Source organism: Dermochelys coriacea, chromosome 28 (genome assembly GCF_009764565.3).
Source record: "Dermochelys coriacea isolate rDerCor1 chromosome 28, rDerCor1.pri.v4, whole genome shotgun sequence".
NCBI classification, from domain to species: Eukaryota; Metazoa; Chordata; order Testudines; family Dermochelyidae; genus Dermochelys; species Dermochelys coriacea.
In genome coordinates, this window is record NC_050095.1 from 3,482,184 (window position 1) to 3,506,481 (window position 24,298).

The following is a 24,298-nucleotide window of genomic DNA, read 5'->3' on the forward strand; positions in this document are numbered from 1 at the left end:
CGCAAAAAGAAAAGGAGGACTTGCGGCACCTTAGAGACCAGCAGCCCGGCTCGTCTGTATTCGCAAAAAGAAAAGGAGGACTTGCGGCACCTTAGAGACCAGCAGCCCGGCTCGTCTGTATTCGCAAAAAGAAAAGGAGGACTTGCGGCACCTTAGAGACCAGCAGCCCGGCTCGTCTGTATTCGCAAAAAGAAAAGGAGGACTTGCGGCACCTTAGAGACCAGCAGCCCGGCTCGTCTGTATTCGCAAAAAGAAAAGGAGGACTTGCGGCACCTTAGAGACCAGCAGCCCGGCTCGTCTGTATTCGCAAAAAGAAAAGGAGGACTTGCGGCACCTTAGAGACTAACCGGTTTATTTGAGCACGCGCTTCCGGGAGCTACAGCTGGAGCCAGGCCTTGGTCTGTCCTTGCAGCGACTCGGGTGCCACAAGTCCCCCTTTTCTTTTTTGCGAATACAGACGAACACGGCTGCTACTCTGAGACCTGGGAGTAAGCAGGGTCTCCATGAAAGCAGATTTCCGGGGGCACGAGCGGGGAGTGCTGTGGAGGAGATCCTGGTGTGGCGGTGCTAACCCCCTGAACCCCCGGATCTAGGGCAAGGACTGGGGGCGGGGGGGCGGGGCATGAATTTGCCCAACGGAGCGGGAAGCGGCTGCCGTCTTCAAGAGGGGAGAAAAGCAAAAGCCTGTGATGTCCGCACAAGCGGCTAGGAAGTCACGGCAGCGGGGCCGGGGGCAGAGAGCCTGGCGGCGGCTCCACTGGGCCGGAGGCTTCCCGCCGGTTCCCCGGCGCCGAGAGTCACTCGCCCGCCGGGCCTCGCCCTGAGCATGCGCACTAACAGCGGAGTCACCCTCCCTTACCTGGGCGGAAACCGCCCGCCGGGCAGACTGGGAGAGCGAGTTCTTGCCTCTCCCGGGAGCGGAAGTGACGTTGGGCAGCGGCGCGCGGCGGCTCTGCCTGGTTTGTGCGGCGCCGTTGGAGCCTCTCCCGGGGCCGGAGGAGGGTTTGGTGTCTCCCGGCTCTGGGCATGCGCAGATCGGGGGGGGGGGCGGGAAGAGTCGGGCATGCGCAGAGGCAGAGCTCGCCCGTTGCTCTTCCCCGGGGGCGCCGGAGGGGCTGAGCCGGGGAGACCTTCACGACCCCCCCGTGCCCGGCCCGGGCCCTGCCCCCGCTGCAGCCTCCAGGTACCGGAGCGAGCCCCGGGGGCGGGCGGTGACTCTGCCCCAGTGTCCGGGGGGGGACCCGGCATCTCGCAGCGCCGGGATCTGCTCCCGGGGGGGGGGGCTCGGAGCTGCGGCCCCAGCAGGAGCCCAACGCCCCCGGCCCGGCCCGGCCCGGCTCTGCCCTGGGGCACCCCGGGGGGGTCCGGGGACCAGCCCCCCCGGGGTCCCTGGGCGGGGGCTGCCGGGCGGGGAGAGACCTGGGGAAAGGGGCGGATGGAAAAACGTCTGCGCAGCCCGGACGTGGCCGGGGGTGGAGAAGAGCCGGGGACCCCCCCGAGGAGGTGAGAGAAAGGGGGGGGGCTGAGATCCCCTCGGATTTACCGCCGCCCCCTCCCCTGGGGACCCCCCCCCGCTCCCGCCCCGCCCCCTTTCTCTCTAGGCAGCGACGAGCAACAGCCCGGGTGACCCCCCCCTTCCCTCACCTCCCTGAGACGCGAAAAGAAAAGGAGGACTTGTGGCACCTTAGAGACTAACCAATTCATTTGAGCATAAGCTTTCGTGAGCTACAGCTCACTTCATCGGATGCATTCAGTGGATGCACTCGAATGCATCCGATGAAGTGAGCTGTAGCTCACGAAAGCTTATGCTCTAATGAATTGGTTAGTCTCTAAGGTGCCACAAGTCCTCCTTTTCTTTTTGTTTTTGAATGTTATAATTCTTGACGTCTCATTTCTGTCCATTTATTCTTTTACGTAGAGACTGTCCAGTTTGGCCAATGTACATGGCAGAGGGGCATTGCTGGCACATGATGGCATAGATCACATTGGTAGATGCGCAGGTGAACGAGCCTCTGATAAAAAGAAAAGGAGTACTTGTGGCACCTCAGAGACTAACAAATTTTAGACTAACTAAATTTGTTAGTCTCTAAGGTGCCACAAGTACTCCTTTTCTTTTTGCGAATACAGACTAACACGGCTGCTACTCTGGAGCCTCTGATAGTGTGGCTGATGTGATTAGGCCCTATGATGGTGTCCCCTGAATAGATATGTGGACAGAGTTGGCAACGGGCTTTGTTGCAAGGATAGGTTCCTGGGTTAGTGGTTCTGTTGTGTGGTGTGTGGTTGCTGGTGAGTATTTGCTTCAGATTGGGGGGCTGTCTGTAAGCAAGGACTGGCCTGTCTCCCAAGATCTGTGAGAGTGATGGGTCGTCCTTCAGGATAGGTTGTAGATCCTTGATGATGCGTTGGAGAGGTTTTAGTTGGGGGCTGAAGGTGATGGCTAGTGGCGTTCTGTTGTTTTCTTTATTGGGCCTGTCCTGTAGTAGGTGACTTCTGCGTACTCTTCTGGCTCTGTCAATCTGTTTCTTCACTTCAGCAGGTGGGTATTGTAGTTCTAGGAATGCATGATAGAGATCTTGTAGGTGTTTGTCTCTGTTTGAGAGGTTGGAGCAAATGCGGTTATATCGTAGAGCTTGGCTGTAGACAATGGATCGAGTGGTATGATCTGGGTGAAAGCTGGAGGCATGTAGGTAGGAAAAGTGGTCAGGAGGTTTCCGATATAGGGTGGGGTTTATGTGACCATATCTTATTAGCACCGTAGTGTCCAGGAAGTGGACATCTTGTGTGGACTGGTCCAGTCTGAGGTTGATGGGATGGAAATTGTTGAAATCGTGGTGGAATTCCTCAAGGGCTTCTTTTCCATGGGTCCAGATGATGAAGATGTCATCAATGTAGCGCAAGTAGAGTAGGGGCATTAGGGGACGAGAGCTGAGGAAGCGTTGTTCTAAGTCAGCCATAAAAATGTTGGCATACTGTGGGGCCATGCGGGTACCCATCGCAGTGCCGCTGATTTGAAGGTATACATTGTCCCCAAATGTGAAATAGTTATGGTTGAGGATAAAGTCACAAAGTTCAGCCACTAGGTTGGCCGTGTCATTATCGGAGATACTGTTCCTGACGGCTTGTAGTCCATCTTTGTGTGGAAGGTTGGTGTAGAGGCTTCTACATCCATAGTGGCCTGGATGGTGTTTTTAGGAAGATCACTGATGGACTGTAGTTTCCTCAGGAAGTCAGTGGTGTCTCGTAGGGCCTGAGGAGGGAGTCTACATAGCCAGACAATCCTGCTGTCAGGGTGCCAGTGCCTGAGATGATGGGGCGTCCAGGATTTCCAGGTTTATGGATCTTGGGTAGCAGACAGAATACTCCAGGTCGGGGCTCCAGGAGTATGTCTGTGCGGATTTGTTCTTGTGCTTTTTCAGGGAGTTTCTTGAGCAAATAGTGAAGTTTCTTTTGGTAACCCTCAGTGGGATCAGAGGGTAATGGTGTGTAGAAAGGGGTGTTGGAGAGCTGCCTAGTAGCCTCTTGTTCATACTCCGACCTATTCATGATGACAACAGCACCTCCTTTGTCAGCCTTTTTGATTATGATGTCAGAGTTGTTTCTGAGGCTGTGGATGGCACTGTGTTCTGCACGGCTGAGGTTATGGGGTAAGTGATGCTGCTTTTCCACAATATCAGCCCGTGCACATTGGCGGAATCACTCTATGTAGAAGTCCAGTCTGTTGTTTCGACCTTCAGGAGGAGTCCACCCAGAATCCTTCTTTTTGTAGTGTTGGCAGGAAGGTCTCTGTGGTTTAATATGTTGGTCAGAGGTGTGTTGGAAATATTCCTTGAGTCTGAGACGTCGAAAATGGGATTCTAGGTCACCACAGAACTGTATCATGTTCGTGGGGGTGGAGGGGCAAAAGGAGAGGCCCCGAGATAGGACAGATTCTTCTGCTGGGCTAAGAGTATAGTTGGATAGATTAACAATATTGCTGGGTGGGTTAAGGGAACCAGTGTTGTGGCTCCTTGTGGCATGTAGTAGTTTAGATAGCTTAGTGTCCTTTTTCTTTTGTAGAGAAGCCAAGTGTGTGTTGTAAATGGCTTGTCTAGTTTTAGTAAAGTCCAGCCACGAGGAAGTTTGTGTGGAAGGTTGTTTTTTTATGAGAGTATCCATTTTTGAGAGCTCATTCTTAATCTTTCCCTGTTTGCTGTAGAGGATGTTGATCAGGTGGTTCCGCAGTTTCTTTGAGAGTGTGTGGTACGGTCTCTGTTCTCTTCCTCTCCCCCCCCCCCATTGTACCCCGTTTCCTCTCCACTTCGCCAATGGCCAGTTCAAATCTCAGCTTTGGGGTGTCTCCCCCACCATTTTTACCTGCAGTGACTTGTCGTTCTTTAGTTGGGAATCGTTCCCCTGAGTGATTTCTGAAATGGGAAGAGGTTAATGGGCAGAGGCTGGCAGAGCCCTGAAACACAGATCTCTGGGGTTTTTTTAGGTAAAACTGAGACCTGGACCGAGATCACAGCCCCCCTTGTGCCAGGCAGCGCACGACTGTGGCCCAAACTGCTGCCTCCATTGTGCTGGGCACTTCAGAGACCCTGAGTGAGATCTGTGTCCCTGTTGTGCCTGGCATTGCACTGACCCTGACGAAGATCACACCCCACCGCTGTACTGGGCACTGCACAGACTCTGACAGAGATCCTGGCCCCACATTTTGTCAGATGCTGCAGGGACCCTAAACAAATCCAGGGATCCTGTAATGCCAGGAGTTGCAGAGCCCCTGATTGAGGTCAGGCCCCCTGTTGTGCAGGGCTCTGCACAGACACAGTTGGCAAGAATTGGGGATTGGCCCTGCTTTGAGCAGGGGGTTGGACTAGACGACCTCCTGAGGTCCCTTCCAATCCTGATATTCTATGATTTTATAAGATCAGGGTCTCCATTGTGGTGCTGAACAGACACCTCTGGCTGAGTTAATGAAGTTCTCAAATCATTATTTAAAGACTTCAAGTTACCAAAAAAATCCATCATTTACACTTGTTTAAACCATGCCGTGCCCCATGCTGCAGAGGAAGGCAGACAAAAAACCAAAAACCCAGGGTCTCTGCAATCTGAGTCTGGGCAGAATTCCTTCCCATCCCAAATATGGCAGTCCATTAGATCCTGAGCATGTGGGCAAAGACCCAGCAGCCAGACACCTGGGAAAGAATTCTCTGTAGTAATTCAGAGCCCTCCCCATCTAGTGTCCCATCACCGGGTTTTGGAGATATTTGCTGCTAGCAGTTGCAGATCCTCTGCCTGCCATTGTAGGCAGTCCCATCATACCAATCCCTCCAGAAATGTATCAAGCTCAGTCTTGAAGCCAGTTAGGTTTTTTGGCCTCACTGCTTCCCTTGGGAGGCTGTTCCAAAATTTCACTCTGATGGTTAGAAACCTTTGCCTAATTTCAAGCCAAAACTTATTGATGACCAATATCCATTTGTTCTAGTGCCACCACTGGTGCTTAACCTAAATAAGTCCTTTCCTTCCCTGGTATTTGTCTTTCTGATGTATTTATAGAGAGCAATCATATCTCCCCTCAGCCTTCTTTTGGTTAGGCTAAAGAAGCCAAGCTCTTGGAGTCTCCTCTCATAAGGCAGATTTTCCATTCCTCAGATTATCCTAGTAGCCCTTCTCTGCACCTGTTCCACTTTGAATGCATAGATTCATAGATACTAAGGTCAGAAGGGACCATTTTGATCATCTAGTCTGACCTGCACAACGCAGGCCAGTATTTGTTTAGATATTGGGCCATGCCTAGATTATCCTTAACTTCCACTCCATCCTCAGTGTTTAGCGGTCCCACTTTTTCTTTCTTTGTTTTCTTCTTATTTACATGGCTATTGAACCTTTTACAATTGGTTTAAATTCCCTTTGCAAGGTCCAACTCTACTTGACTTTTAGCCTTTCTCACTTTATCCCTACATGTTCTGACCTCAATAAGGTAGCTTTCCTTGCTGATCCTTCCCATCTTCCACTCCCTGTATTTTTTCTGCTTCCTCTTAATCACCTCTCTGAGATGCTTGCTCATCCAGCTTGGTCTACAATTCCTGCCTATGAATTATTTCCCCTTTCTTGGGATGCAGGCTTCCGATAGCTTCTGCAGCTTTGATTTAAAAGTAATCCTTAAACATGGGAGACCAGAATGGCCCACAGTATTTCAGATGAAGTATTTCAGTGTTTCAGATGAAGTTTCTCCCCACACTCTGTAGGGCCATGTTCAACTCTGGTAGCCTTCATATTACCTCATCCTCCACCCTCGCTCATGTGTCAGAGTGTCACCTTCTGGCCTCAGCATAGCTACATCACAATGTAATTATCCTCAACGCAAGCATTACAGTCCAGGAAGTGAAAGAATTAAAAGTACTTAATTATTTGAAAGTATGCTTGAAAAGATTGGATTTTTATTAACAAATTGCAGTAAATGTTGATTTCACTTCTCTCTGGCGCGCGCGCACACGCATGTAAAATTAGGTAAAATGTAGAAATGCTTCTGAACAAAGTCAAGTTTTGATTTAAAGATATTTACACTGTATATTTTGCATGTGACATTTACAATTTCTGTTTCAACAGTTAAAAAGATTTGGTGTTTCGAACCTCAACATTTACTCTAATCAAATAATTGTTGTCTGATGAGCCCCATAACTTCCCACAGCTCTGAACGTTGAAATTGTAAACATTAAAAAAAAAAAAGGGCTTAGTTTTAAATATCGATATCCTCTATTGAAATTAAAAAAAGAAATAGACAGAATGAATTTTGCTAAACCCACTTACCAGCAATTGCAATATGCTAGGGCAGGGGTCGGCAACCTTTCAGAAGTGGTGTGCAGAGTCTTCATTTATTTACTCTAATTTAAGGTTTCACGTGCCAATATTACCTTTTAACGTTTTTAGAAGGTTTCTTTCTATACCTCTTTTATATATTATATATATATAGGGGGACAGATAACTCAGTGGTTTGAGCATTGGCCTGTTAAACCCAGGGTTGTGAGTTCAATCTCCTCAAGGGGGCCATTTAGGGATCTGGGGCAAAAATTGGGGATTGGTCTTGCTTTGAGCAGGGGGTTGGACAAGATGATCTCCTGAGGTCCCTTCCAACCCTGAGATTTTATGATTCAATAACTAAAGTAAATAAGGTTTTTAAAATATTTAAGAAGCTTAATTTAAAATTAGATTAAAATGCAGATCTCCCCCCCCCCCCCCCAAGGACTGGTGGCCAGGACCTGGGCAGTGTGAGTGCCACTGAAAATTAGCTACCTTGGCACGCATGCCATAGGTTGCCTACCCCTGTGCTAGGGGATGGAAATTCACAGCTAAGGCACCCAACCTTAGTTATGCCCTGTAGTGACACCAGGCAATTGCCAAAGGCTACAAATAAGGCATTTTAGTGTATAAAGTCCCAGATTAGATTATACCGATTTGTAAAGACACATGAGACCTTTCCCTCAGGGTATCACCTTCACTGGGTTGTTTCTTTTATTGGTAATTCCCAGAAGTCAATAGATAAATACCATTCTATCAGTTATGAAGTGGCCATTTCAGATTTCTGAGAAGTGTCTAAAATTTTGCACTAGTGGCCAGGTCCTTGGAAAGACGGAACCTTGGTTTCATTTTAACTTGTGCATGCTCAGCAGCTTCTGGAATTTGGTTCAAAGTATTTACATGTTTCCCTGGCCTGTTCTTAAAAGTGCTGCTTTAGAATGTGGGGAAAGACAGAAACTCACTGCAGGATCAGTAGCTGAGTCCTTTAGATATTTATAGCTCATCGGAAGAAGGACAGGGATTGGTGGGTGTCTGGGGATTGAATAATAAACACATAAATATTGTTCTTAATGAATTTTCATTTTCTAATTCCCATAACCCACTAATTATCCCTGGCTGCCCTGGGGAGTCTGGGGAGGGAGTACTAGTAAACTCCTTTGGCCAGTGTGGAACCGAAGGCACAAGGATCTTTCACGTCCCAGGGTGGGGAAGGACTCTCTGGGGCTGGCTGCAGTCTCCCTTTGTTGCTGTGAGAGGAATGGGGTGGTCCCTCATATAGGATACAAACACACCCATGCGCAGATGGGAAATGTAGTTTCTTCCAGGGGATTGAAAATGTTTGCTTTAGAGTCCTGAGCTCTGTCTTCCTGTTTGTCTCCTTCTGGCACTTCCAGATCTCTTGGAGAGACAAGGTGGGTGAGGGAATTTCATGTAGAACCAATTAAAAATACTTCCTTTGATAACCTGGGACTCACATGGCTACAAAAACTCTTTTCCCATTGTACCCCCTCCCACTCTCACCTCCCCCTCAGCTGAAACTGTCCTATGAGATGAGAAAATAAGGGTTCAGTCCTGTAACTGGATTAGGTCTTTCCAGCATTAACGGGAGTGAAAGCCTTTGTGCATTAATGACAGCAGCAGCTCTAGGACTCGGAGATATAGTGAGAAGAGATGGGAGTGAGCAGGTTATGTCAGTGCAAGGTGTGAGTTACACGTGGGAGGGAGCAAGGTCGGTCACTTGAGCGTTGTATTACCTTGCCAGCTGCCTAGTGAGGAGTGACAACCATAGTTCCCTTTAACTGCATGGCCCCATACAAGGGAATGAAAGGCTGTGTACCTGTCATAAATATAAAGGGAAGGGTAGCCACCTTTCCGTATACAGTGCTATAAAATCCCTCCTGGCCAGAGGCAAAATCCTTTTACCTGTAAAGGGTTAAGCTCAGGTAACCTGGCTGGCACCTGACCCAAAATGACCAATTGGGGGACAAGATACTTTCAAATCTGGAGGGGGGGGAAAGGCTTTTGTCTGTCTGTGTGATACCTTTGCTGGGAACAGATCAAGAATGCAAGCCCTCAAAGTCTTGTAAAGTTAGTACGTAATCTAGCTAGAAAATGCGTTTTCTTTGTTTTGGCTTGTGAAATTCGCTGTGCTGGAGAAAATGTGTATTCCTGTTTTTTGTGTCTTTTTGTAACTTAAGGTTTTGCCTAGAGGGATTCTCTATGTTTTGAATCTGACTGCCTGTAAGATTATCTTCGATTGTGATCTTAGTTGTTCTCTTACCTATTTTTGTTCTTCTAATAAAGTTCTGTTTTTTAAGAATCTGATTGGGCTTTTGAGGTCTTAAAAATCCAAGACTGGTCTGTGCTCATTTTGTTTATTCTCAAGCCTCCCCAGGAAAGGAGGTGGAAGGGCTTGGGGAGATAATTTAGGGAAATAGGAACTCCAAGTGGTCCTTTCCCTGATTGTTTGTTAAAGCGCTTGGTGGTGGCAGCATTTACCTAATCCGAGGGCAAAGACTTGTGTCTTGGGGAAGTTTTTCCCTAAGCTGGTAGAAATAAGCTTGGGGGGTCTTTCATGCAGGTCCCCACATCTGTACCCTAGAGTTCAGAGTGGGGAAGGAACCCTGACAGTACCTAATTAGTGGAGCTGCGCAGATATGAGTCCACTAATTAGGTGCCTCATGGACCCTAGAAAGGATGTGGAAGAAGGTGAGGTGATGGGGGAAGTAGGGGGTGGGTGGGGTGAGTTGGGGGTGGGGAGTTTGGGGTGTCCTGACTTCCAACTGGGCTGCTGCAGGGAGAGGAGAGAGTCAGACTCTCTCAGCAGCCTGAGCTGGGCTGCAGCTGCTGGTGCCGGGGAGAGAAAAGACTGTCTTGCAGCCCCAGGCTGGGCTGGGGAAGCAGGCTGCACGGGGGGTGGAGGGACTGGTTGGAGCAGGCTGCACGGGGTGGGGTGCCAAGATTTTGGGCAGGTTGCTGGCATTTTGGGGCATGCGGGGGATGTGGCTACATGGGAGGTGGGTTGCTGGGGAAACTCCATTGTCTGATTAATGCATCAGAGCAAGGTCAGTCCAAGCACATCTTGCCTTTTCTTGTTATTGAGGTAACTATGACGTTGGGGTGAGGAGCTGGTATTAATTACCAGCTGATTATTGATATAATTGCAAGATCTGGAATGTGCCAGGAATAATCTGATGGGGAAGGAATAATGTGGCACCCCCGCTATTTTCCACTGTTAGAATTATAGAGCAAACGCAAAACAGTGAATCCTCTGCAGTTCTAGACCAAAATATTTTTCACCTAGTATCAGCAGGGAAATATGAAGAGCTTGCTTTGGGCCATGTTGTGTTTCAGTTGACAGCTGGTGGACATCTGCCAGAGATGTGAGAGAGACTGGGCTAAGATTTAGTTTGATTGGAGGGAGACAGATCCAGAGCAGAGAAGTAAAGAGGGCTGAGGGATTCTGCATTAGCAGATCTTAATGCAGAATCTAACTTATGTTGGTGGGTTTTTTTGTTTTTTTATTGTAAAGCATTTAGGCTGCTTTTGTAGATGCGTGTTAATAATCTGTCCTCTTCCTAGAGTTCTGAGGAGGTTATATGAGTATTTTTAAAGAGTGCAGACTGCAGATTAGGTTGCAGTGAGGTCTTCATAAGCGCAGGATCAGGCTCTAAACAGCTGTCAAGTCCACACAGTGAACAAACTGAAAAAAACACTTTGATCTTTCTGTTGTAGTGATTTGATGGGTAAAGTACAGCAATCCAAGGTTAAAAGAAATAGATCTGTGATTTTATTTTGATTGGTGTGGCTTTAAGAAGCTACTTTCATGCTATTTACTCTCTCTTAGATACTGATCCTGCAAACAGTTATGCCTCTGGAGGGCATCCATGCATAGATATTTGCAGGATTGGGGCTTTAGTGAATGAATACTGGAGCAAAAGCATGTGGCTAGGCCTAAGCTCATGACATTGGCATGATTACATTTCAAACAAAGTTTACATAGGTGTTGATGGCTTAAGGTAAGAGACTAACAAATTTATTTGATCATAAGCTTTCGTGAGCCACAGCTCATTTCATTGGATGCATTTGGTGGACCAAATGCACCAAATTTCAAACCAAGTTTCCACCAAATGCATCCGATGAAGTGGGCTGTAGCTCACGAAAGCTTATGCTCAAATAAATTTGTTAGTCTCTAAGATGCCACAAGTACTCCTTTTCTTTTTGCGAATATCCATGGTAAAGTTCTTCCAGTTTTATTTGTTTGGCCTTTCAATTAGAGTTGGATTCCAGATCAGTGATTTCCATTAAGTTTTAAAATTTGTTTGGGGAGAGGTATTGGAAACCATTAAGGTCAGATCTTTGCTATCTGGTGGAGGTCTGGCTCTTCCGAATACTCCATTGACTCAGAAGTGGAAAGCACAAGGTGTGGTGCTAGGTGTTTTGTAGGATGAAGACCTTATTTGCAAGCTCTTTGAAGCAGGGATCTGTCTGCAAACTCCAAAACCATGTGTTAATGTGCTCCAGGGCTTCTACTCTGACTGACTGTGTGTGTGTGTGTGTGTGAGAGACCATGTGAAAACAGGACAACTTTGCCTGTTTCTACAGGACTCTGTTGCACTTGCACAGCGTGGGTCCTAAACACTCATTTAAAATACCTATTACTGACCAAAAAGAAAAGGAGTACTTGTGGCACCTTAGAGACTAACAAATTTATTTGAGCATAAGCTTTCGTGAGCTATGCTCAAATGAATTGGTTAGTCTCTAAGGTGCCACAAGTCCTCCTTTTCTTTTTGCGAATACAGACTAACACGGCTGCTACTCTGAAACCTATAACTGACCAGTTGATTTATTTCCCTTTGTGTTTTCAGTGTTGTCACTTGTTTGTTTGGGGTTTTGTTTGCTGTCTGTGTTGCATTTTCTTCTTTTTACTGTTCTATGTGTGTAAAGTATTCATCAAATTAAGAATTGACATCCCATAGAAATGGTATAAGCCTGAGTGAATACCTTTTACTCTCCTTTCCAGTATCCAGCACATGTACTCCAAGGGCAGTGTCAATTTTCTTTTTATTTTATTTCATACTAAATACACATCTTAAGCAGTGCACCTTATTAATTATGCCTTGTTTTAATATTCTTTCTTCTTCTTCCATACCTATGAATTGTTTAAAAATATATATTATATCTAGAGTTTTTGTTTGTACTAGTGGCGCACATCCACACATTACCTCAATATTGGTGGAGCAAATAACAAAATTCATTCCGCACATGGATGGAAAAAAATAGAGGGAACATTGGCGACGACTCCCTCTTAGGTGGATGGGCCAATCCTGGGGCCCATTACCTCTCGGTGATTTGATTTCCATTCCAAGTCCATAAAGTAGATTTTCAATATAAATACTTTGTTCCTTACATACAACCCATATGTTGATCTCTCAGTCATTATGAGTCTTGACCAGTTATGAGCTTTTTGTAGATGCCTTTGTCACAGAGTCACCGCGTCAATGCTCTAGAACTACTCTGTATGAAGCCAGTCAGGACTCTGGGGAGCCTCCTCTCTCTGAGCAGACTGTCTCCAGGGCAGAAGCTTCCACTGCTTCGACCTTCCTGCGTCTGACCTCAGAGCATTCAGCATCCCTTTCCACAGTGTGTGCTTCCTGCAGCGAGTCTGCCCAGATGGGGCTCCTGGGGAAACCAGAGGGTCCTGCACCCCAACTCCGCAGTCAGATATGATTCTCAGCCAGCCAGTAAAACACAAGGTTTATTTGGCGAAAGGAACACAGCGTAGAACAGAGCTTGCTATCACCGAAATCAGTGACTTTCAGCCAAGTCCAGCTTTGGAGTTCTGGGACAGCCGCCCTGGACTCCCCTTTTTCCTGTCCCCCCATGCAGACTGCCCACTTTCAACAATCTGACCTCCGACACCCCTTGTTGCTCCTCCTCCTCCATCTCCATGTCTCACTTCCTGGGCAAAAGGTGTCACCTGGTCTCAACCCTCTCCTGGGTCTCAGGTTACATAAGTGCAGGCAGCTGGACACTTCACCTGCCCCGAGGGCCTCAACAAAAATCATACACTCAATTCCTACCACTGAAGTCTTGGGTGCAGTACACGGGGAAACTGAGGTACACACAGTATTAGTATAGGACAGTAAGACTTACAGGCAACACCCACTTTGTTACAGCCATATGCTCTCCCCTATGGATAAATACCCTCTAAGAGATGTTTGGTGTGATGAGTTTGTCATGTCTCAGGTGAGAGCTGCTGGAAAAGACCAAGCCAGGGCGAGGAAACTTTCTGCCAATGGCCTTCAGGATGGGTGCTGAGTTCATTGCAGTGCCCCTCGTCCCCTCTCCATTTTCCTTCTTGGTGTGCTGTCTGGGATGCTGCACTGCTTCCAGCTCTCCAGGCCACCCCGTATCTACTCCATGTGCCAGGCTTCTGGCAGCCCGCAGTGAGAGGCCATCCAACCCATCAAACTGGTGCCAAAGTGCTGAGCCTCAGGCCTTTTGGGGTACACCTCTGAGTCCAATTGCCCCTGTCCCAGGGGTGCTACAGGGGCATGTCCTTCTAGCGCATCAGGGCTCCACCCTCTGGCTGAGACCTCGGGGCACTTTCTTCCTTTCTTGGGTACCAGGTGAAACAGCAAAAGAGCCGACTGTCGGCAAACAAGGGTAAATAAAGGAACAAAAGAAAAGAAAGTGGCGGGGGGGAACTGTGGACAGATCCAATCAGGATATGGGCCTCTCTTACTTCTGGGGGGCCTGGGAGCCTCTCAGTCACCTTCAGAGTTTACTCCTTTCTTCTTCTCTTGGGTATTAGGTGAAACAGCAAAAGAACTAACTGTCAGCAAACAAGGGTAAATAAAGGAATGAAAGAAAAGAAACGGTGGAGAAAACACTGTGGACAGATCCCATCAGGACGTGGGCCTCTCTTACTTCTGGGGGTTGGGGAGTGTCTCAATTACCTTCAGAGTTTACTGGGTCTCCAGCGCAAGTTGCAGCCTACTCCCCCTTTGAGTTCTGGGACTTCCCACCCTCCCTTGGTGAAGGCCAGAGCCCCGAATGCTGCAAGCCCTCTGTTTGGGGCTGGAGATGCTCCACAGACTCTTCCCTTCCCAGGGTTGCTCCCCTTTGAGTAGAATAGATCTCTCCTTTTAACTCCTGCTCCAGTCCTGGCATGGTTTGCAGGGATGGAGAGGCTGGGCCAGTCCAGACTAAAGCAGCAGTTTAATCGCTTCTGTGCCAGCGTGGGGTTTATATAGCCCTTCACAAGCAGCCAGGCCCAGGGTGCGGCCACCCCATCAGCCCCATGCCTGATGTGGTGAGGCGACCTACTGGCAGTATTGCCTTTGAGGGTGCTGCTCCCACTCCATCCCCTTCCCCTTTACTGCCACCATAATGCCTGTCACCTTCACTTCCTGAGGGGTGACCCCCAGAAGGTGTGTTTTGTTATTCCTTTCCCTTCCTCCCTCACCCCAGGATCAGTTGTGCACCCTCTATCTCAGGAGATAAGGCGGGGCATGGCGTGTGGGTAATGCTGTGCTGGACATCCATCATCACTGAAGGAGAGGCAACCTTGATCCTCCTTGAAAGTTGCAGGGATGCTAATGTGCACTGGAGGAGAACTGGGGCTTAGTGGCGTCCATAGACTATTTGGCCCACACTGTGTCACTGTAAAGCCTGCTCTGAATGGCTGCAAGTTGCTGCTGGTGGTGTTGTTCCCATAAGTCTCTGTAACGCTGTCTTCAATGACTCAAGAGCATGAGCACCAGCCTCAGGCAGACTGGTAAGAAGCGAGGCACAAACCCCTAATTGGTTGTGAGGTCTATATGTAGATTTCACCAATTAAGTATCAAGTGTACGCTTCAGGCACTGTAACAGCATTAACATGGAATCACAGACAGTCCCCTTGGGTCATCCTATATATCTCACCACGCAGCTGAGCTCACCTTTGTGACAGATGGTCCCTTACAGCAGGGGTTCTTGACCTTTTCCTTTCTGAGGCCCCCCCACCATGCTATAAAAACTCCACGGCCCATGTGGGCTAAAATAACTGGTTTTCTGCATATAAAAGCCAGGGCTGATGTTAGGGGGTAGCAAGCAGGGCAGCTGCCTGGGGCCCCATGCCACAGGCCCCCCACAAAGTTGCATTGCTTAGGCTTTGTCTTCAGCCCCGGGTGGTGAGGTTCAGGGCCCCAGATTTCAGCCCCATGCACTGGGACTTCAGCTTTATGTCCTGGGCCTCTGAATCTAACGCTAGCCTTGCTTGGTGTCCCCCCCTGAAACCTGCTCATGGTCCCCCAGGGAGCTCCAGAGCCCTGGTTTAGAACCAGTGCCTTACACCATGAATCACAGCAATGTTCACATTATTGCCAGTCCCAAAGGACCAGGCACTTACTTAGGTCAATTGAATCTTCAATCTCACAACAAAGAGAACACTTGTAGCCAGTCATGTAATTACCTATATTAAGATTATTTAAAAGGAAACAAGAGTTGTTTACAAAGTTAAAGCAGGTAATCATATAGATTCAGATAAGTTACAGTCTTAAATTTCAAAAGATAATAGAAGCTTCTATAATAAGCAAGTTCTACATATTCTTTAGGACTAACCCAGGCTAAGCAGCTGGGGATTGCTTGCTTATGCCTAGAAACTTTGCCCTGCAGAGCCCAAGCAGCATACAGATAATCAATTCTTTCTGTATGGGGTTTTTTATCCCCTTCCTGCCATGTGCTCTGAGCTGCAAACTCCGCTAATGGGAAGTCAAGAGCACAACAAAAGTCTTTTATCTTCTTTAACATCCCATAATAGTCTGTCTGGTGTTGATAGACCTTTCCTGCCTGGCAGCGTATAATGCATTCTGTTGCCAATCACCACTTCACACAGGTAAAGTCTCTCTCCTGTTTGGTGATTTACATAGCCACAGAGGCTCACAATGCAGCGAGTCAGATATTAACCCAGGCGGCAACTCACAAGCATTCAATAAAGTCTAAACCCTAAGCGCAGTCTTATAATTCTCATACCTGTTCTAACAATACTAACACAGGTGAGCCAAACTGATTCCAGCTCTGCATTCATCCATGTTCAATTAAGACATGGGGGCTTTTGCAAGAGTTAACACCTCATCTGCGAGTGTCGCAGGGATGGTGTCTCTAGCCTCTGTTTGCCAGAAGCTGGGAATTGGTGATGGGATGGATCACTTGATGATGACCTGTTCTGTTCATTTCCTCTGAAGCACCTGGTATTGGCCACTGAACTAGATAGACCATTGGTCTGATGCAGTGGGCCGTTCTTATGTTCACAGTCTCTATCAGGAGTATCTACTCATTTGGACTCACTGGGGAGCCACAGAAAGAAACAAGGTGTGCTGAGGCAAGAAGGCCCGGTCTCGGAGCCCCCAGGATCACGATTGCCAAAAGCTAAAACTAGGCCCAACCCACGAAAGGGGGCACTCCCAGGAGAGACTGTATAAAGGCTGGAGCATCAAACAACTTTGTAAACCTGAGACAGCTGCCTTGAGGAAAATGACAAAGAGAATCCCACAAAGTGACTCCTTTTCTTCTAAAAAAGAAAAGGAGTACTTGTGGCACCTTAGAGACCTTCATCGGATGAAGTGAGCTGTAGCTCACGAAAGCTTATGCTCTAATAAATTTTAGTCTCTAAGGTGCCACAAGTCCTCCTTTTCTTTTTGCGAATACAGACTAACACGGCTGCTACTCTGAATCCTTTTCTTCTGCTCTTCTCTGGCTTTTGCTTCATAGAATCACAGAACTGGAAGGAAAAAAAGAAAAGGAGTACTTGTGGCACCTTAGAGACTAACAAATTTATTTGAGCATAAGCATGTTGCATCCAATGAAGTGAGCTACAGCTCACGAAAGCTTATGCTCAAATAAATTTGTTAGTCTCTAAGGTGCCACAAGTACTCCTTTTCTTTTTTGCGAATACAGACTAACACGGCTGCTACTCTGAGGGGGGAGGGATAGCTTAGTGGTTTGAGTATTGGCCTGCTAAACTCAGGGTTGTGAGTTCAATCCTTGAGGGGGCCATTTAGGGATCTGGGGCAAAAATTGGGGATTGGTCCTTCTTTGAGCAGGGGGTTGGACTAGATGATCTCCTGAGGTCCCTTCCAACCCTGATATTCTATGATTCTAAGAACTGGAAGGGACCTCAAGAGGTCATCTAGTCCAGTCCCCTGCACTCAAGGCAGGACTAAGTTTTATCTAGACCATCCTTGACAAGTGTTTGTTCAGCCTGCTCTTAAATATCCCCAAGGATGGAGATTCTACAACCTCCCTTGGCAATTTATTCCAGTCCTTAACCACTCTGAGCGTTAGGAAGTTTTTCCTAATGTCCAACCTAAACCGTCCTTCTTGCAATTTAAGCCCCTTGCTTCTTGTCCTATCCTCAGAGGTTAAGAAGAACAATTTTTCTCCCTTCTCCTTGTAACAACCTTTTATATACTTGAAAACTGTGATCATGTCCCCTCTCAGTCTTCTCTTCTCCAGACTAAACAAACCCAAGTTTTCCAATCTTTCCTCATAGGTCATGTTTTCTAGACCTTTCATCATTTTTGTTTCTCTTCTTTGGACTTTCACCAATTTGTCCACATCCTTCCTGAAATGTGGCGCCCAGAACTGGACACAATACACCAGCAGAGGCTTAATCAGCACAGAATAGAGCGGAAGAATTACTTCTCGTGTCTTGCTTAAAATACTTCTGCTAATACATCCCAGATCGATGTTTGGGTTTTTTGCAACAGCGTTATACTGTTGACTTATATTTAGCTTGTGATCCACCATGACCCCCAGATCCCTTTCCACAGTACTCCTTCCAAGACAGTCATTTCCTGTTTTAAACGTGTGCGACTGATTGTTCCTTCCTAATTGGAGTACTTTGCATTTGTCCTTTTTGAATTTCATCCTATTTATTTCAGAACATTTCTCCAGTTCAAATCATTTTGAATTTGAATCCTACCCTCCAAAGCACTTGCAACCCTCCCAGCTTGGCATAGTCTGCAAACTTGATAAGTGTAACAGAGACTCTGTTACTGGGAGGGTTTCTCCATGTCTCAGAGGGTTCCACCCTGGTGGGAGGGGGCTAGACCTGTACTGGAATAAGGTCACTCTGTTCTTCGCAGCGTGGTAGAACCTAGAATATCCATTAGCAGGGAAAAATCCTGGGGGAATCGGGAAATACCTGTCTGAATTGTCTCACGTTCCCTTCTTGCCCTGGCAGACTACAGAATAGCATCCACATTTTGCTCCAGATCATCCCATCCTCCCGGGGGAAGGAAATGGCTGCAATGGAGCTGGCTCAGGTAAGGGATCATCAGGGAGCTGGTGGTGGGCTCTGCTTGGAGGAAGAGGAGTAGTAAATGCATAGGAGGATGGGAGCTGCTGGAGGTGGTGGGAGGCAGGAAATATCTAGGGAGGAGAAAGGGAGGGGACAGGATATGACTAACCTGCTGAGACATGTGTAATCTAGGGTGTGATGGGTTGTCACCCCCAGGGTGCAGTCTGGGGGCTTCTGGGAACTGCTGTGCCTTCTAATCCTCAAGCTGCGCTGGCTCTTGTCACGCTGCTTTGCTGGAGATTCAGCCAGCCTGTCCAGGCCCTGTTATCACCCAACACGACAGTAGGTGGCACCATACACCCAATTAAGCTACCTGAGTGCTTTACCTAAGCCACTCAAGGACAGATAGAAGACAACAGTCAATTTCCCAGCTCCCCAACCTCGCACACTTGCTGTTGTATAAATCCAGAATTATACCATCTTACAGTGCACAGGGAGCTGTATAATGTAGAATTCGCCTTCCCCTCGATATAGGAAAGATATACGCAACAAGCTAACCAAGCTGAGATTTTCCCCAGACACTTCACTCAAAAGACATTTCAGAGTAGCAGCCGTGTTAGTCTGTATTCGCAAAAAGAAAAGGAGTACTTGTGGCACCTTAGAGACTAACAAATTTATTTGAGCATAAGCTTTCCTGAGCTACAGCATCGCATCCGATGAAGTGAGCTGTAACTCACGAAAGCTTATGCTCAAATAAATTTGTTAGTCTCTAAGGTGCCACAAGTACTCCTTTTCAAAAGACATTTGTTAAGATAAAGCATAAAGCAAGTTTATTAACTACAGAAAGATAGATTTTAAGTGATTATAAGTGATAGCCAACAGGTCAAAGCAAATTACTTAGCAAATAACCAAAAACTCAAACTAAGCCTAACATACTAAATGGATAGAATTTGAATTAGCAATTTATCACCCTGAGTGATGGTACATGCAGTCCCCCAAGTTTCCATACACAAGCTAGAAATCCCTTTATCTTGGGACCAGCACTTCCCCCAGTTCAGTCTTTGTTCCTCAGGTGTTTCCAGGAGTTCTCTTGTGTGGGGAATGAGGCCAAGAGATGATGTCACACCCCACCTTAGGTAGCTTTTCCATATGGTGGGAACCTTTCGTCCAAACTCAGTTTCCAGTCCAGTTTGTGGAAAAATACAGGTATGAAAATGGAGTTCAGTGTCATGTGGTCTTGTTGCATGCCCTGCTGAGTCATAGTAGCCATGACTCATAGGCTGGCTAAAATATTCACAGCAAGGCTAAGCTCTTCCACGGTCCATTGTCTTTTCTGATGAGCCATCAGCATTATCTGGCTTCTTCATTGTTTATTTGAAAGGGTAGTTGAGGGTGTTACCCAGAATAAGCACATTGGAAATCCATAACTTCAGATACAAACAGGATCCATGCACACAAATAGGATAATCATATTCAGCAAATCATAACTTCTCCAATGACACTGTACATGCTGCATCTTGCACAAAATGCATCATAATTATGTCCCAATCCTATTATAATCATACCACTATGCTGAATATGGGGCGTAGTGTCAGATAGGGCCTAATTTCAAGGCACAGAAGTTGGGAATGGAACTTCCCCTCCTTGTGGAACAGGAAATAACCCCCCAGCCAAAGCTGGGAAAACTTCCCAGACACCCAGTGCTGCAGCCTGAATCTACTGACTCTTCATTAGTTACCTCCACCCTTAATCTTTGTGGCAACTGCAAACTTTATCAGTGATGATTTTATATTCTCTTCTAGGTTATTGATAAGACTGTTCAATAGCACAGGGCCAAGAACCAATGCTTGTGGGAACCCACTAGAAATAAAACCACTCAAACATCATTCCCCATTTACAATCACAGTTTTTAATTTATTTAATGTATGCCATGTTTATTTTGTATCATTCTAGTTTTTTAGTCAAAATATTGTGCTGAACCAAGTCATAGGCCTTGCAGAAGTCTAGGTATATTACATCAGTACTATTAGCTGCAGCCAAACTTTTGATCTCATCCAATAAGGATATCCAGTTAGTTTGATAAGATCTATTTTCTCTAAAACTTTGTTGATGGGCACTAATTATATTACCCTCCTTTAATTTTTTGTTAATGAACTCCAGTATCAGCTGCTCCATTATCTTGCCCAGTATCAATGTCAGACTGACACTCTTGTAATTAGCTGGGTCATCTCTTTTACACTTTTTAAATATTGGCACAGCATTAGCTTTATTCCAGTCTTCTGGAATATCCCCAGTGTTCCAAGTCCTAATTGAAATCAACATTAATAGTCCACCACGCTCCTCCACTAGGTCTTTTAAAACTCTTGGATACAAGTTATCTGGACCTGCTTATTTAAACATTTCTAACTTTAATAGCTGCTGTTTAACGTCCTCCTGAGCTATTGTTGGAATGGAAAGAGTGTCATAATCAACATCTTATGATATGATTACATCATTTGTTTTTCTCCAAACCCAGGAGAGAAATATTTTTTGAAGACTTTTACCTCTTCTGCATTATTTTTTGATAATTCTGCCATTTCTGTTTAATAATTTACCCACTTTCATTGTTAGGATTAAATTTGTACTTAATATACTTTTAAAAACTTCCTTCTTATTTTCATTGATTGGTCATTGATTTCTGATAGCTTCCCTTACCAGTTTTCTACAATTCTGATCTAATTTATATTCTTTACTTCCCCTTTCTTCCCTATATTTTATTTGGAGAGTGTTGGGATTCCTACCAAGGAGCCACCAGCAGGGTACAGAGACAGCCCCATCTCTTTTATCAAGCTCTCTCTGGTAGGTATGTGATAAATGTGAAGATCCTGCCTCCATCTGTCAGCTGGGAGACACAAAGGTTCTCTCTTTCTATCCTCTGATGCATCCTAGCTGCTCTAGGCAAGGTTGTGGTGGGACTCTGTTAACATGTGCCTCCTGGAGTTTCCATTTACCTGGTGCTGCTGTTCCATGAATAGTGGGGTTGTGACTGGGGCAGCAGGTACTGAGTGTTGAACTCTTACTCTTTCAGGGGCCGGTGACTTTCGAGGAGGTGGCTGTGTATTTCACCAGAGAAGAGGGGGCTCTGCTGGACCCCACTCAGAGAGCCCTCTACAGGGATGTCATGCAGGAGAACTATAAGACGGTGGTCTTTCTGGGTAAGGAGTCCTGTCCCCTGGGTTATTAGAAGCTGTGGGTTCTCTAAAGAACCTGAGTAGTAATAACTTTATCTTTATTCGTCATACAAATTTTGACAAGTTTCCTTGCCCTCCTTTTTTTCCCTTATCTCCCACCCACTAGAATAATTTTTGGACATGTGCCTTTTTGGTGCCGTCAGTCATCTAAAAATTGCATTTAATGTATTCTTATTGGATACATTAATAACTACAACTTTCATGCCTTTTCCTCATTTTAAGAGGAAAATATGCCACCTGTAGAATTCTAAATTGAGTAAATAGGTCGATGACTGATGCATGGCTTGTGTGACCCTCAGATGAGCTCCTCTTTTGATAGGAGAGCATATAATGTTGCCATTCAGGACCCCACAGGTGAAGGGAGAACAGAGCCGTGGGAGGGGAGGAGAAGGGGGAGTAGATAATTCTGGGATGCCAGGAAATAGCAAAGGAGTCTGCAGGGTTAGAGCTAAGAAGCAGCAGGGAGGGATGAGGTAGTGAGAGACGAGGAGGGAACACAAGAGCTCCCAAGGTGCCAGAAGGTGGTGCCAGTTGAAAGTAATGGGAAGAAGGGGATGGGAGTGTGGAGGAAGGGCACCCAGGAAGTGGGCTGGGTGGGTCAGTGTGAGGGAGGAGAGGTTTGGGGATCTAGATCTGTGGGGGATCCTAGACCTTTAACCCTGAATCCCTACCTAAGTCTTGTTGCTTTCGAGCCTACACTCCAGTTTTATTTCTGTTCAGTTTCACTTCATTATACATTTTCCCCCAAAATATTATTATTTTAACTCATGACCTCCCTCTCTCACTCATTACCCCTCTCCCCATGTAACCTCTCCATCTCTATGCACAGCGACCCTGGCCACTGTTCCTAAGTCCTTACTGCATTCCTCCCTCCCATAGTCGGGCCACTACCCCAGGCAGAAATGGGCACTTTTTACACCTCTAAGATTACATATTGGGGTACAACTTGCCCTTGTACATAGCTACTCAAAGTTAATTGAGAAGATGGAATTTGGCGAAACACACAGAAACTTGATTTAATACAGACAGTTATAATTGAAATCATAGGCAAGGATCAATACACATAACGATTAGACTAAGATAAGTATGGTAAAGAAGGTCTTGCTCTCTGCATATTTACAAGTTATGGACACAATTGGAAACAAAGATTGAGGGGCAAGGGAGAGTATCAGAACAGAGGCCCTGCTTCAGTTTACTTGAAAACCTGACAAAATGAAAAAATGGTAACTAGGAGAGGTATTTTATCCGCTTCCTTATGGCAATAGGATGGCTATATACCATATCTGCTCCTTTACTCTGATTAAAATAATGTCAATAGCATCCCCAACCCATATGTGGCATTTGGGAATTGCATAATTAAGCATCAAGCATTAATACTCATGATTTACATCACTTATTTATTAATTCCAATATATGAATGTGGTCCAACTGCTTAGATACTGCATAGCAACCTAATTGCTAAAGCCTGCCCCAAACGTACTTCCTTTCAGAATCCTATGGCATATTGCACCTGTTTGTGCTTCCTTGTTAGTCTCTCAAAATCAGGATGCAAAATATCTGACCTGGGATTCTCTCGGGTAAATCCCAGACTGCAGCATAACTTCTCCCACAAAGGCTCCACCTAATATAAGGCCCTTAACTATAGCAAGCTTAATAACCCATTTATTTATTAACAAATTTATTTGAGCATAAGCTTTCGTGAGCGACAGCTCACTTCATTGGATGCATTTATGTTCACCTCCTTGCCCCTCCATGCATGTTTCAAGCTAATAAGCAGTACTCTGATAATGACATTTTACCTCTAGCAAGTATAAAATTGCCCTCAAGATATGTGACTAGGTCATAGATCATAAAATCAGGTCAGGGTCAACAGGAGTGAGAGTTTGGAGAGAGTCTTGTCCCCCGTCCCCCCCACCCGCTCCATCTGCAGCAGCCACAAGCCGTCTTCCCTCCAGGCTCCTTGGATCTTTGAGCCTGTCCCTCCTGAGGTTGCATGGCCCAGTTCTTGTTTCTTACATTCTCCTTTTCCGGAAGAATTAGAGGCTGTTGCTCATGAATTTTAGTGTTTAATTCCCCAACCTTCTCCACACACTGAGGGAGTTTAATTCTCCCTCCCATTACACCTGAGTCACTAGATGTTTTTGAGAGCAGGAAGAACTGGGTTCGCAGACACAGGGAGCTCAACCAGAGCAAAGACAAATGTACAGGCAAAGTGAAAGAAAACAAAACTGTTTTCAACAGCAGCGTGGCTCAAGAGCATTAGCCAATATGGACTATATTGTTGTCTTTACTTCTCTGTCCTAATCTAAGGACTTTCTAATGCTGTGTTTCAGTTGACTAATAAACCCTGCTATATTTTAACAGTCTGCCCAGTGTGACAGCAAAAACTTGCTGAGGTTCATTGAAGCATGAATGAGGAACAGTCTCTGAACAGGAGTGTAGCTCAGCTGGACCTGCTGACAGAGCTCACAGGTTGAAATAGAAGTGTTGAAGCCAGAGGCTCAGTCTCAGGTGCTGAAGCTACATGGCCTATCCTTGTGAAAGAGTGGGACCCCTTGGGGGTCTAGCGCACTCAAGGGGAACCTCCGAAGGACTGTTTAAAAGCTAGGGCATTGCACAGATGCTATGCATCTATGACGGTGTGCCAGAGGTTAAGCCTTATGGGGAAAAGATATAAAACAAGAAAAGGATCAAAATGCATATTTACCATGGCCCCCTCATCAGTCCTCATGGGAATCCCTGATGAGTTCCAAAGTGTATTAAACCTTCCTCTAAGGCTTACCTCTTCATTATCAGGTCATGTTAGATTTGTTAGAGGGCTTTCACTTCACCCCCCACTTCCCTTGTTCTTGTCACGCAGACTGCAAGCAGCAAAAGACCAGAAGTCCGAAGGGCAGATAATGAGATGTTTATTGGGGTTAATTTCTAAGGAAGCATATTCCAAAACCATTCACACCAATCGGGCTTATCTCTATACACCCAAAGACTCTGTTCCCCAGTG

General features: G+C 46.3%; 1 protein-coding gene and 1 pseudogene across 1 annotated transcript in view; one reads left to right on the forward strand and one right to left on the reverse strand.

Annotated features, from left to right (window-relative positions):
* Positions 1-24,298, reverse strand: part of LOC119849371 — a 1,398,949-nt pseudogene that overhangs the window by 1,017,539 nt on the left and 357,112 nt on the right.
* Positions 1-24,298, forward strand: part of LOC119849376 (zinc finger protein 420-like) — a 3,142,523-nt gene that overhangs the window by 812,302 nt on the left and 2,305,923 nt on the right. The gene's annotated exons all lie outside the window — the stretch shown is intronic.